The 15,714-nt window shown below is 26.8% G+C and overlaps 1 protein-coding gene across 3 annotated transcripts in view; it reads right to left on the minus strand.

The window, feature by feature from the left end:
- Positions 1 to 15,714, minus strand: part of LOC148237190 (synaptotagmin-10-like) — a 118,503-nt gene that overhangs the window by 87,391 nt on the left and 15,398 nt on the right. The window lies entirely within an intron of this gene.

The raw sequence follows: 15,714 nt of genomic DNA on the forward strand, positions 1-15,714 counted from the left end.
AAACATTTATCGTTATTGTCTCACTGGTTTATTTAAATATGTCGTTACACTTAAACGTCCAATGCTTTTCAATTTAAATCTATATTTATGATTTATTATAACCGTTGTTATAAACAAGGGTGTATCTATGCGACGTTGTGAGAATTACGTTTATATTTGTTGTGGTGATATATTTTATTTCAGTATCAGTACAAACGATAAATTTATTTATATCAAGCTATTAATTTTTATTCATTTTGCTTTAATATTTTTTTTTTACTGAAGGTCGTATTGAGGATAAGCGAAATTATATGTTATTATTTACCATAGAGAAATGGATGCTTTGATACATTTTATATCATATAAAATATTATCTATATGATAAAATAACTTATTATTAGAGAATATTCAATAGATAATTTGTACGATCTAGCTCTAGCAATACATTTTTTTAATCATCAACAATTTAAGTAAACCTAAGCTTATATTATACATTAATTAATAATTTAGATTAATATATTAATTATTATATTTTGCTTAAGTTAACATACTTATTAGATCCAAAAAATAAATGTAAATTGATTAAATTTATTTTTTCTGTCCAAAAATAATTTAATAGTATAATTGAACTTAAATAAAAAATCTTATTTCAAGTCCGACTCGACTCTGATCTTATTAAAGTAGTTCAGCTAAAAATCGTTACAAATAATTATGTTAAGTTGCATGAGCTTTGCTAAAAATAAATAAAAAAACACCTTATGTTCTTTTCAAGTAAATATAAAAATTTACTTTTTTACGTTTTTTTTAAATAAATAAAAAAATCAGATTAATAAATTCAACTATATTTTATCAAACAATTATATTATGACGTAAGATATTAAAATTACATCAAAGGAAAAAATATAAGACGACGTTTCTTGAGGAAGCTTTAGGAATAATTATTTATATATAAGAATGCCCCAAGGGGAGTATATCACGTGGCAAACAAAGATTCGTAGAAAACGCAATCGTGTGAGACAAATTTACAAGCAAAAATTAGCAAATGCCTGTAAAGCTTTTAGCTTTGTTTTATACAATAGATTAACGTCGTTTAACGCCTATGTATTTTCATTAAATCTAACACGCAGATGAAAATCAAGACCTTTATCGTGTTAAACGTTGATATCTTATAACTCCTGATTGGTTCCCATTTAACCTTTATTATTTTAATGTTGTTATGAATAATTAACTTTATTATCAAAGTGAGTGTTATTAAGTATCGCGCTACAATTCTAAAAGTGATCAGACATACAAGGTGATTTTTGTTAATTAACAATCAAACTGTTTTGGGCCATTGAATAATTGCTTCGTGATAATTAGAAGAGGCACGCTCAAATGAACACTCAATATCATTACTTACAGTTATATACCTGCGATAAAATAAATAATATATTATTGTTTTTTTTTTTATATATTGTACGCGTGCTAAAAAGCTTTATTTTTGTTGTCCATACGAAGATTCGCTAAATTTAGCATCAACTAGTGATAGTATTTTTATTGCCGCATTCACTAATTTTAAGAAGAGAAACATTTTAAGACAATGTTTTTGAACCAATGTAGAAAAAAAGGAAAATGCATCTCATAATGCGTAGTATATCTAATGGGACTATCAAAGAATACATACATAATTTTTGATCTGATTTCAAAGTTTGCTAAATTTGCGATGGTCTCTATTATATACATATGATATTCATTACGATAAGTATCTGTCTCAGACAGACATCGGCCTTTATTATATACTATATTAATGCTAGAGATATTCATCTTTACTTTATAATTTTCTCGAATTCCGTTGAATAGAATCATGACCATATTCTTAGTAGATGGCATAAAGGATTTGGATGAAATATGCCTTTGAGACGGTTCAATCAACCGAACACTCCCCTATTCCGTTGACATGATATTAATCTTGAATTTTATATGTTCTCAATGCTGTTGAATGGAACCCAAGTGCGAGCTTCAGCGTCAAGTACCGACACAGCTACCTAGCTATCCTTTCTTGCAACAGGTGTTTTATGATCAAGACCGCCTCTATAAATCTCAGGCAGCTTTCACTAGAAGCCATTATTTAAATTAAATACGGCGAGAACGAGCGATCCGAGAAGACCAAATCAGTCGCAAATGAAATATTGCAACATCGTGCTTCAGAGACCTTTTCATTTTTATCTGAAAGGGCTCAGATCAATCCGCCCTTAAGTGACGCAACAAATTTAAAAAGTCAATTCACGCCCAAAAAATACTGATTGCTTAATTCGCGGTAATGAAACATAGCATATTTAGGTCTGGATATTATTTACTTACAATTATTGTAAATAATCATGCACTTTATGTATTAGTTTACTAAGACAACGATTGCGATTTTTAACTTTGTATTTAAATACATTTTTGACTGAAAAAAAACTGTCGAATTACTTACATATAACTTTTTTGCGCGCACGAAAATTATTGTGCGGGTTTTGCTTAAAAATACGTCTTTAATGAAGGACTTTTATGTTCCTTTTAATCTTAAAGACTCTTAAAAACGAATTTTCTGAAACAAAAAGTAAATGGATTGTCTGCATATACAAGCAATTTCTGTTGTAAAACAGACATCTAAAAAAAAATCTTAAATGTAATATTCTAATTAAAAGCAAAATTAGTTCAATTAAAATAAATAAAAAATGATATTCCTAACTGTTGTACATGACAAGCAACTTTATGACAGTATTTTCCTGACAACTTAATTAAACAATATTTACAATTAAAAATCGTTTAGTCACCAATTTTTTTCTGCTTTATTTGTTTTTTTTCTATATTTTTTCTAATAAAGTAGAATTGTTATTTTAACTAAATTAGATACAAAAAAATACAGACTCTACAATTTACTTTAATTTAAAATAATATGTATGATACATATTAAATATTTTTAATGGTAAAATGTTAAAATTAAAAAAAAACACTGTATTTTACTGTCGATTGTGATCACGCGTTTAATAAAGCTCTAAATTTTTTCAATACAATTATTGTCCTAAAAACCTAATATAATATTTATTATTTTTATTACAATCACAATATACAATTTTATTGTGCTTAAGCTCGACATAAGCTCTAATATCTAAAATTGAGAAACTGATTTTAAATAGTTTATTATGAGATTATTTTTATAAGTCACAGAGGAAAAAATTAATATATTGTAAGGTTTACAAAACGAATCCAATTAGATGAATATAAAATGTGAACATCTTGAAGAACCCTCGAGTAATTGAAACGATTGTGAGAAATACCGAAAATAAGAACTTAAATATTTATATTTAAATTAAATATGTATATGACTACTAAGAATTTCAATTTTAATAATAGATGTGGTAAATCTTTGCAGAAATATAAAAATAAAAATTTAAAATTTAAAAAAATATGTGGCAGTCAGTATATTTATTATTAATATTTTTATTTTAAAACATATACAAAAATAAAAGTCTGATACCTTGTTTCTGAATATTTTTATTTACAATAAAAAAAAAATATTTTATGGAAAAGAGCCAAATTAAATTCGTAGTGTTCTTAAATAAAAAACCGTTTGATAATAGTAATTTATAAATATCATTTACTTTATTGAAGCTATATATTATTTATTACTTTGTTAGGTTAGTTATTTTACTTTACAACTAATTTGAAAAAAATAATACCTTAATGATTTAATATCTGCTATTATTTTAGTATATTAGTTATTTTTAAACAGATATGTTATTAAATGATTTTGTTTATGTAATATCAATTAGGAAAAGTTATTAAATTTATTCCAAGCAAAACAATGCATAGTAGTCAAACATTATGAAAAAATTGCGTGTATTTTTAAATAGCTAACTGCGGAATAGAGGCTTAAAAATCACTATTTGAAAAAAATATTTATTACAAAATTAAAACTAGAAAAAAATGCATACATTAAAACTAGAAAAAGTTCAAGTATTTAATACTAATTTGTCAATGTCTAGCATTATGTGTATGCTGAAAAGCGCTGGCCAACGTTTCAGATTTTTTTCTGATTATTATTAGCTATATACTTTTCTATTCCATGTATGTTGATATGATATAAATTATTCTCTACATAAAATCATTAACGAATACCGGTACTACAAATATTACTACAATATAATTATATTTAATTTTATTTTCAATTTAAAAAAATATATTTAATAATGCGAAACGCAAAAGGTCAAAATAAAAAAAATAAAAATATTATTGAGCTTGTCAATTAAACAAAAATTATATTTAATATTTAGAACAATCAAAATAAAAAACAGCTTTTAACAAATTATAGAGGGGTAAGAATTAAATTTATTGCTATTAAATCATAAACCCCAGTGAGAAATCAAATCGATCGAGACGAAAATGGGCTTTTTTTTATTAAAATAGGATACCACCATGAGAAAACTTTTTTTGTAGATTGAGTCAAAGTATACGACATTAATAAGAGAGATTAAAATATTCGTTTGCAAACTACTAGAGAAAAACACTTTTCAGGATTGACATTAAAACGGCTTTTATATCTGTTCTAACGGGCAACGGAAATCTGTTTTAAAAAGTGCCATAAAACAAAATCTCCTATGGAAAGTACCGTAGGTATGTATAAATACAAGAACGCAATCAAGCAATGATCACTTCTTCGGACATTTACATTTGAGCATCCACTTCGGAACGCACTAAGTTCGAACGAATTTTAACCCGGCGGCTTCCTCATCGCATCCCCTGTTCCAGCTCAGCGTCTGTAATCCAGAGTCGGTACCGACAAAAAAATAACAACACAAAAAACACAAAGCATTCGAAGGCCAAGACAATATTGATGATATCTAATAAACAGCCATTACTTATTTAAATTAAATTTGCGTCTGTTCTTTACATTTAAATTAAATTGTTTTGAGTCTGTTTTACAGTATTATTATCTTTCACGCTTGACATTTGCTTGGTGTTGTTAAGGTCGTATAAGAAGGTATTTAAGGCATTACATCTTATTTATTATCGACAGGTTCGATAACAAAGGTTTAATGGCAAACTCATACATTATTAAACGCTTGTGGTGTAACATTTCTAAAATAAAGTAGGTAATAAAATATAAAAGAGCTCTAATAATGTAACAAAATAGCTTTCTTTAAGCTTCGAATAAATATGTATGAGGTATGTTAATTTTTTTATATATATAATTGCAATTTTTAATTTAAATTTGAAAAGGGAAAATATTTTTTAATAAAAGTGGAAAAAAATGATAATATCTCATCAGCCGTTAATAGTATAGCAACTAATATAAATTATTATTAAGCTTGAACTCAATTTTTTTATGTTAATGTTATGCTTTAAAGCCATGACATAAATATAATATGATTTTTGTGACCTTATCAAAAAAAAAATCATATATTTATCTCGTAAGCAAAAATATCAAAAATATACACATAATAATAATACACGTGTATCTTTGACACACGTGTCTATTATTCTGACTTTTTACGCCATCTTCGCCTTTTCGATTTATTGTATTTACACCTATTCTTTACAAATATACCTGAAATATTCATATTCATAAATAACTAGTTATACACATAAAACATTCAAATAAGCACTAAATTTTAATCGCACTAGTCCGAATCGATTATTAAGTAATTTTACAAGAGCTAATTAATCACAAGTTCGACCCTGTTAATTCTCGGTCACCATAATTTTAAACAAAACGTAAATTTATTATTTTACGGGTTGGTTAATTTTCCACTCGATGATCCTTTGAAATTTACATGAGCAATTAATTATAATGTTTGTCTTCCGTCGGGACGTTTAAGAACGAGAGAAATTTTGGACATATATCCTTTCGTATGAGGATCGATATCCTTGGTTCAAAGGTGAACAGCACCGCAAATTAGAGTGGTGTACTTAGAGAACCGCGAGTAAATAATGCATGTGTCTCGTCATAATTGGATGAGTTTTTACTATTATTATTAAACCTAAAGGTTAGGCTTTGTTTTAAGGATTTTGTGTAGGTTGCGTTTAAGGGTATGAATTGTTATTTAAGAGTCAACAACCTCGAATTATTAACGCAAGACATGTATCTAAGTAATAAAAATTTATTCCATAGAAAATATATATATCATATTTATTTATTAAAAATAATTTCAGTTGTTTTTTTAAATTATATATAACCATAGTGATGTAATATAATATCAAGTTGTTTTACAGTAAACTATCCTAGTAATTTAAATTAACCGTAATCATTAAATCTCACGTAAAGGGTAAGTTTTCATGGAAGTATATGTATATGGCAAACATTGCTTTAAAGTTTAGACATTACTAAATAATCAAATATACGAAAATAAATATATATTTAAGTGAATATGCTTACATTATAATGAATGCTCTGTATTTATTAACGACTTTTATTACTTTGGTTACCAAGTTGTTTAAAACTATAGCAACGCGACGTATTAATTTAATTTCTCAAACGCATCGCAATTTTAATATGTTTTTTACTTTAAGTGTAACATAGATGCTTGATATAATTCTATAAAAAAAATTAAATCACCCTTAAATAGTATTTCAATATTATTATTTCATACAGAATATAAACTATTGTTTTATTTTGCTGCAAAATATACCAATGAATTATATTATCCGTACATCAACGAAGACGACGATAGGCGGCACACAATCTTCGTTAATGTAAAAAAATCATATATACATATATAGTTTCATGTTTTAAATATGAGAATTATAATCTTAATTTCGAATGTTCGTTTATACTATCTCGATTGACATTTGAAAAAATCTTAGAATAAAACAATTTGTTACTTAAGTAAAACAGGTAGTCCAAATGCGAAACAATGAGAAATTTTACGCATTCGAAAAACATTTGTGAATCGAATGTTTATCGGTTGTATCTACTATGACTGAAATTCATAGAAATCATGGAAAGGTCCAATCTTTATTATCGTTTACTGCTTATCTCAAACACAGGCGTGCGTCGCCAATTTTTGTATAGTTCATATTACGTTTTCATATTTGTCGCGTGATTCAATCACTGCAATAATTCAGTCGCAATTAATTTATTACTAGCTATTTCATTTATATGTTAATCTGCACAAATCAAACACCGATACGGATATGATATTTATGTTTATATATAAAATTTGTTCCAAACATTATTAGTTATTTTATAAATTGTGTTTAAATATTTTTTCAGAATTTTTTCTCAAATAATTCAAGCGCAACTGATCATATTTCTGGTGATTTGAAAAAGCTGAAATAACTTCTAATCAAAATGTATGTAAAAATAAATTAAGAATTTTATTTTTGACTCCCTCACTCTGATAATTTGCACAGCATTGTAATTTGCATATTTTATAAAATTTATAATGTTAAACGAATATGAAAGTAATTAATAATTATTTTAAATAATTATAATTCCCCAATAGTGTTTTTTTTTAGATTAGAATAATAATTAATTAATTTTATGCATTAACTGCTTCAATAAATTAATATCAGTAAAAACCAAAAATTACGAATATAATAAAATATTCGAATATTTCATCTATTTTTATTCAATATTCTAATTGAGAACCTTAGTTATGAATATATGTCTTACAAAGAGCTAATAATAACAGAACGTTAGAGACAAATAAATGTATAGCATATATTAGTATATTTTATCTAATAAAAATATTTTGGAATGTACGAAAAAAACAATGACCTATTGATTATTTTTTAATTAATATCTATTTCTGATTGTATCACGATTTTTATCTTATAATTATAAAATTAAAATCGTACAATTTTAGTTATAGTATAATATCTTTTTTTTTAAATAATATTTTGTGTTGTACGAAACACGATGACCAATTGCTTTAATTAAAGGTAGTTAGTGACAAATCAAGTTTTAAAATCCTAATAATTTGAGATGTGCGAAATACATTTGTTGTTTAATTATAGTATTCCATTTTTGTTTTATATATTGTTATCACTATTATCGTTTATTTTTAAGGACGGATTAGCGTAGTCCGTAATGTTTAAGACTAATAATTCTGAGGTTTGGGGGTTCAGGCTGCGGCTTTCGAATTTTTATTTATAAAAATACGCTAGTATTAAAAAAACTGGCCCCAGCTGCAGTGACATCTATTGATTATAAATTGTATAGCACATAATAATTTATAATTAATAATATAGATGTTACCGATTCCCATACTTTCAGTCTGGTGGGTAATACTTACTTATAGGTATTCATTATGGCGGATTGACTTACTCAGTGGTAAAGATTTGCCTGTTATACCGTATTGGGCTTACGTCTGTTTACATCTAAATATAAATTGAAATTTAATCTAAACTGTCCATCTGTTTATAGAACTATATATAGTTTGCTATTCGACAACTAATATAAAAAAAGCGGAAAATCTCATTTTAGGGTCGTATGTTCTACAAATATATAGCTGGCAATAGAATATCACAAATGTATTGAAGATAAATATAAAGGACGAATACAAATAAAAGTTTTGCATTTTAGGGCAAAGTGGGAAGTTGGGGGGGGGGGGTGATAAAATGATCTAAATATATTTTTGCGTGGAAGCAACACAAATATGGCCATGCTTCTTTGAGTGCCTTTATTTTATGGACCTAAAAATACTAATTAGAAGATAGAAGGCGGTGGGCAAAAACGAAAATGTATAAGGGATTTTGATAATATATCTGGGGTCAAAGCATTCCTCTGTTCTATTTTTTTACCTTCATTCCGTTAAGGGTTAAAAAATGTTAATTACATAAGTAAAATATCACGTTTGCCTCTCAACATTCTACCTGATTTTCAGCATCGGTCGGAATTCCTTTAATATTGACCAATATTTTTAATGCTTCTTAACGCCTTGAAATGAATATTTTATTGTCAATAAATATACTTTATGATGTATGTATTTTTATATAATATATATAATTATATATTATATTTCATTAATTATAATATCATTTTTTTTATACATTTTTTTTTAGGGTTTTAAATAATTTTATTTGATTGAATAATAATAAATATTTGTTAATAAAGTCTTTGAAATAAATGTATAATTTTCTTGTAAAATTTTTTAAATAGTAATCATTGCCCTAACCAATTTTTCTGTAATGTTTGAAACGTAATTTTTTAGAATAGGTCAGTGTTTCATTAAAACGGTTCATTTAGCTAATATCAAAGTGTATTATTAAGTAACTAAACAATAAGAAACATACTTATAAAATATAAATATATATATATATATATATATATATATATATATATATATATATATATATATATATATATATATATATATATATATATATATATATATATATATATATATATATATATATATATATATGTTATAATATATAATAATTTTAAAATACATCTGTTAGCAGAATTCACTTTGATTTAATGCATAGGTTGTAGATAACTTAAATAACTGATAACGAAATAGTAGAAAGAGAGATAATAAATAATGTAATCAAACTAAATTAGAATAAAATAAAATGCATGATTATTCATTATAAAGATATTTTAGATAATAATATAAAAATAGTCATAGTTGCCTTTATTATATAAATAATGGATAATGTAAAATCTTTAGGAGTAATTCTATATAAAAAAAATTTAAGAAAAATTTTTAGATTATTAGAAATTATTAGAAATTTAAATTATCTAGCATGAAAAATATGTCAAGTATAAATACAAAAAAATATACAATAGTATCATATTTGCCCCACTTCAATAATTGTGCAATATTTGTAGAAATGCTTATTAAATAGAATAAGACGACGTTGCAAAAATTAAAAAAGGCAATGAGAGTAGTTTTAAATAAAAATAAAATTAATAGATAGTATTTTATTAGGTATTTATTAAAAAATATAGATGAACATAAATTTAATGTTAGAAATTTAAATAATTTAAGGATAGATAGGTGCAAAAAAGTTAATACGGCCAGGGGAATATTGAAGGTAGGTGTTATTTTGTAAAATAATATTTCTAGGGCAATCCACAACAGTAAAAATGGGGTGGGTTTTAATAATATAATAAAGAAACACCATTGTGCATAAGGAATAAATTATATTAATTAAGTATTTTATTTAGCTTATGTGTAATTTTGTAAACAATTAGCTATTATCAGTTGAATAAATAAATTATTTAAAATTCAGGTCTTGAAGGTCTATTTTATTCTTTACAAATTTATTCGGTAAAAACAGTTTACAAGTGCTATCAAATCTAGTAAGAATCGAATTTTAAACTGTCTAGTGATAGCGTTGCCAAATCTCCAGCTGTTAAAATTTTGATCGTTACGCAAAAGTCAATTCTTATAAAAAATGTAACAGAAAATAGCATAGTTTGTTTTTGCTTCAAATTGCTTCATATATCTCCAAAAAAATATGTAATCGTAATCACGACATTTCTTTTCAGAATATATATTAAACTTTAATCAGGATAATACATTTATATTCTTACTACTTCGCTTCTGACTTGGAACAACAAGAGTTCTGAGACCAAGGAAGCAGCCGCTTTCTATTTTACGTTGTCCAAATTTCAGACAACACGACTCAGAAAATACGTATCTTTAATCCTACGTTATTTCATAACAACGATAATAATTTATAGTATAAATAACATTGTATTCTATACTAATAAATAGGATTTACTCATACATATATTCCCGACACGATTTACTTGGCCAAAGTTATTTAATAAAAACTCACTAGCATAGCGTTAAAGACCGACAATTATAACTTAAGGTTTCTGTGTGGAAATTAAGGCATTATCGTCGTTTCCGGCTTAGTTATTTAGGCTTCACAGTTCGACTTTGACACGGGAAAGCTTAAGGCGTGATCCGTCGAGGTCTTGTCAAGGACTCTTTGGAACCAACCTCAAGGACTTTACGTAAATTTCCCCGTGTGCAATATTGTACGCTTCGAATATGGTTGCATATTTTATTTATTAACTCTAAACTATGTACTTCATTTCGTAAACACATGTATCGATTCGGGTCAGTGAGCTTTAGAACGTTATGTGCATGTTTCATAAAATTAATTTTCATCGTGAAATTGTTTATTTTTTGCATGCTTTTTTAAATGGCGCGCGCCGTTTGAAGTTAATTTAATTAAATACGGGCAGTTAATTTGCGGTTGCTAAAAAAATAATAAAAATTCGCACTGCTAATGAAATACGCAAGTGAAAATATAAATTATATAGTTATGGAAAAATATAAAACTGAAAAGAGTGTCACTGCTGAATAAGCAAAAAACCAGGGATCAAAGATGATAAGTTCAAACATATTTAATAAACTGTTTCAAATAGATAATTAGTTATTTGCAGAGAATTTATGGAAAATTGTCTTTAGCTCTTGATCGCAGTAGAGATTATCCGATAGTTTTAGCCGTAATCGGAATCGAAATTTTTGACATGCATCAAGGATTTGAATGAATGGACTTCATTCCTGACTTTGTATTAAATAACTGTCAGGTTAATCTGATTTATTTTAAATTTTTCGCTTAGCCCTTCACTGTTTTATATTTTTCTGATTCGTAGAGTGGTAACAACATCACCTCGATCCGCAAAAAAGTGATTAATCGTGTATTATTATTTTAAGATTGCAATCGTGCCCCTTATTCTTGCCTGTTGTGGCCAGGACGTCAGTTCTCAAGAACGATCCTCTTGCTCGATTCATCTAGATTCTTAACAAGCTTGTCAAACACAAGGAAAAATATGCGAGCTCCTCGTAGCAGGCTTGCGGTCAATAAGACATTTTCAATTTATCACCCATATATACGCATTTATATTATTTTTGAACATTTTTTGTATTTTACAAATTTTACAACATGGAGATAAATTGCGTCTTAATCAGATCATATATTATAGATAAAAATCTATTTTTTTTGTATGCCAATAAATTAAAATTGTTTTTAATTGCATAGTATCTGTTGTACTTTATTGTCTACAGAGTGAATTAGATGGGCTTCTGGGTTCTAGGAAAGTTCACCGACGGAAAGTTCGAGTCGAATGGAAAATTCATCGACCCGCAATTCGTGGAACACAAAGTTAACCGATAATTTATTTATTAAAAACCACGTATTTAATTTTTTAGTTTTTCATTTTATCCGTCAAATATAAAACATATGTTTTTTTTTGGTATTGATTCAATTTTAATGAAATTTAAAATGTAGCATTAATAAAAGAGCTAGGAACGTTTTTTCGTTAGCCGATTTTTTATTTTAATCATCTTTTTTTTTAACTAATAATTCTATAAACTATACTTGTTTGAGCAAATTTAATTGAACGAATTGTTTAGCAAAATCTATTCTTTTAATTTTTTTTATGATAACACAATGTAACATAATTGTACAAAATACTTATATAAACAGTAAAGTCGAATCATGTTATTCTTTTTTATTCTGATAATAGGTATACACACGTGTGTTTAATTATAAATAATAGCTTAAAAAATATTCTTGAGATATCTTTATGTATATTTAGTTATAACCGTTCTTGCATCCCTGCGCCTTTCTTTTAGAAGCGTTCTCGCAGAAAGTATTTCTTTCAACTACCAAACAGTGCTCAATCAAAATACAGGCAGCCCTCGACTTTCACACATAATTTGTTCCTGAAAATGTGTGTGAATGTTAAATGTTCGAAAGTAGAGGGAAGTAAAAAAAATTGAAATTGTGTGTATTTTTAAATATTTATTTATCAAGTAAATATAATATGTTTAAAAGGCGTTTAAGAGACATGTTTAAGTAGGGTTTGCGGGTGTTACCTTTGTAAAGTTATCAAGAGCTAACTGTTTTTCATTATTTTTTTTTTTTTCTTATAGTATTTTATAACATGCTATGTTTTTATTGATCGCCCTATGCACTTGAGATATGCGTTCTCCATTGGGATCACAATCTTCCATAATATTTAAAAAATTGTCAAGGTGCGTGAAGGCTTCATTCATATTTTTCATTGTTAAATAGTTTTCCAAAATAAACCTGTTTCATCTACATTAAATATTTGGCCAGAAGAATATTCTCAATTTTTAATAATTTTGGATAATTAGGAAATTAATTCTTTTACAGCATCTTTATCCGCATCAGCCGATTCTCCACTAAATTAAAATTATGAAAAGAATACCTCATTTTAAAATAGTAAAACCAACCGTTACTTGCTTGAAAAACCATGTTAAAATCTTTCTTTTAATCTGTACTTCCAATCATTGTGCAAACTAAGAGCTTTTGCTTGAATAATTGAAATACTCAGAGGGACATCTTTTTGATGTTGGTCATTGATCCATGATGAGAAAGATTTTTCCATTTCATCCATGTTTTTTTTTTGCCGTGTTTCTTTGGAGACATATCTTTAAAAATTGTGGAAATATATATTTAATATTTACAATTTTGAACGTATTCCTTAATTATATTTTTATTTTGCAAAATTGAACATATCATAGACCTGTTTGTATCCTACGAACGTTCGATTGAATCAAAAGATTCACCGCTATCAGAACGTCAGATTGTGTGAAGTTTATGAGTCCTTGATTTATTTTTGTTCGTATCAACACAAGTGTATCCGTTTCTCACTCATGTTTATATTTTTTTGTTCGTATCAGCACTGAAGTTTTTCCGATTCTCACTCATGTTTATAATTAAAAAAAAAAAAAATTAAATTTAAAAAAAATGTTTTTTTTTTAAATGTGCGAAATAGCGAATTGTGCGAAAGTCGATCGTTTTAAAGTCAAGGGCCGCTTATATTAATGAATAATTCCAGTTTTACGATGGCGTCCATTTTTGTTGCACGTTAGAGCCAGGACGTCTGCGCTAGCCGACTCGCCTATGGCTATTCCCATTCAGCTCCTTAATATACTAGCATTTCACATTGATTTATTAAATGCCAGCTACCATATATTTTCAGTCTTAATTAAAAAATTATACATTATTACAATGTTTTTTTCCAGAATAAATATCTCTATTATACAAAGGTTGTAAACGTACGATGTTTGGTAATGGTTATAAATATGGTTAATGACGTGTACTATAGCAAAACTTTTCTACTTTAAACAGACTGAAGGTAATGTATTTGACGGTGAAAAATATTTTATATTTTTACAGCAACATACAAAAAAAAAACATAATAAGAGTACCCATCGATCAAAAGAGCCCTCGAGCGTACATCTTTATAAATTTGATTTAGACATACATACGTTCCATTACATAAATTAAAATTTTAATATATATAAACATATAAAAAATAATTAGTTATATAGCACCATAATATAGTTATTGAACCTAATTATTTATCTGTTTTAATTAACGTCCGATGTTCGTTTACACGCATGATTGATCCTTGAAACGAATCTGTAAATGAGACGATCGATCCATTTACACATGTATATACGTGTATGTGTATATAAGTATGTTAATATGCGTATATCCAGGCATTCCAATAACATAAAGAACATTATTCTAACGCCGTGTAATATATTCCAAATTAATAATTCATGAATTTAATGATCCGGCCGGCTCTTGAATGTACAAAGTGGCGATATAATATATTATATTATGCTGTAAATCGTCTGCTGCAACTGAATGGGCGTAACCCAAGTACGTTACAAAGGTTGGATTAATTAAAATTAATCTAGACATTTTTTGATATGTGGTAAAATTTAACTATGATTTTTTTATTTAAATATAATTGATTTATTTAAATACAATTTATCTATTTCAATAAAATTTATTTAAATACAACAGATTTATGCCAATGTACCAGGCACATAAGAAACAGGAATAACATACATAAACAATGAGATTCAATTATATACAACTAGCTGTCGGTCTCTCACTATCGTGAGGTACCGTAGCTAGTGTGTGTGTAAATACCAGGCCCTTAAATTTTTGCTTTTTAAATTTTATTTTTGCTTCGTTCTGAACTTTAGAATATATTTATATTGTTTAATTGGTAAAATAATAAATTAATTCGTTTGATATTTAAACGATGGTGTGGGTTGGGTGTGGGATCAAATGACATTTGTAAGCTGTATATTTTATCAGTTATATTAAGTTATATATTAGCCTTTTTTGTAACCTTAATAATTATGAATTTTGTTGTCATTGTTTTTATATTTTTACTACAAACATATTATATTTGTTAATATTTTTATATTTATATAAATAATATTTCCTATTTTTATTGAATAAAATAAAAGTCTGATTGAGCACTAATACAACCTAAAAGAACAGGGTTCGAATCCCATATAGATCATAGTGCTTTTTGCGTTATTTCGTTTTTACACCCTTTAAAAATAATATCAAGAAGAACATAGGCATATTTATTTTCTTGATGGTTAATAAAGACCATGCACAGAACGAAAATATTGCGCGAAACCTTTATCAATATATGGAAGTGTCGAAATAACCAGAAGTTTAAATATGTAATTAACTACTTCAACGTTTACGGTTCCATTAACTGACGGTTACGCCTTAATTGAATTACGTTTTTTGACATTCAAAACGTTTTCCACGACAGTGGTTGTTAAATGTGAATGTGACAATTTCCGACAAGTGTCACGTTTTGTTACGTCTCGGTGATTTCCATTTCATACGACTCGGTTTTAACTTGCGAGAAAAGATCAATATTCACGTCCAAGTGTCATGTTTATAAACGCTTCTGTTTACCTATGGTTGATATTTCAATTTGTGTAGTAT

Source organism: Plectrocnemia conspersa, unplaced genomic scaffold (genome assembly GCF_051122295.1).
Source record: "Plectrocnemia conspersa isolate PC_06_02 unplaced genomic scaffold, ASM5112229v1 ptg000003l, whole genome shotgun sequence".
Lineage (NCBI taxonomy): Eukaryota > Metazoa > Arthropoda > Insecta > Trichoptera > Polycentropodidae > Plectrocnemia > Plectrocnemia conspersa.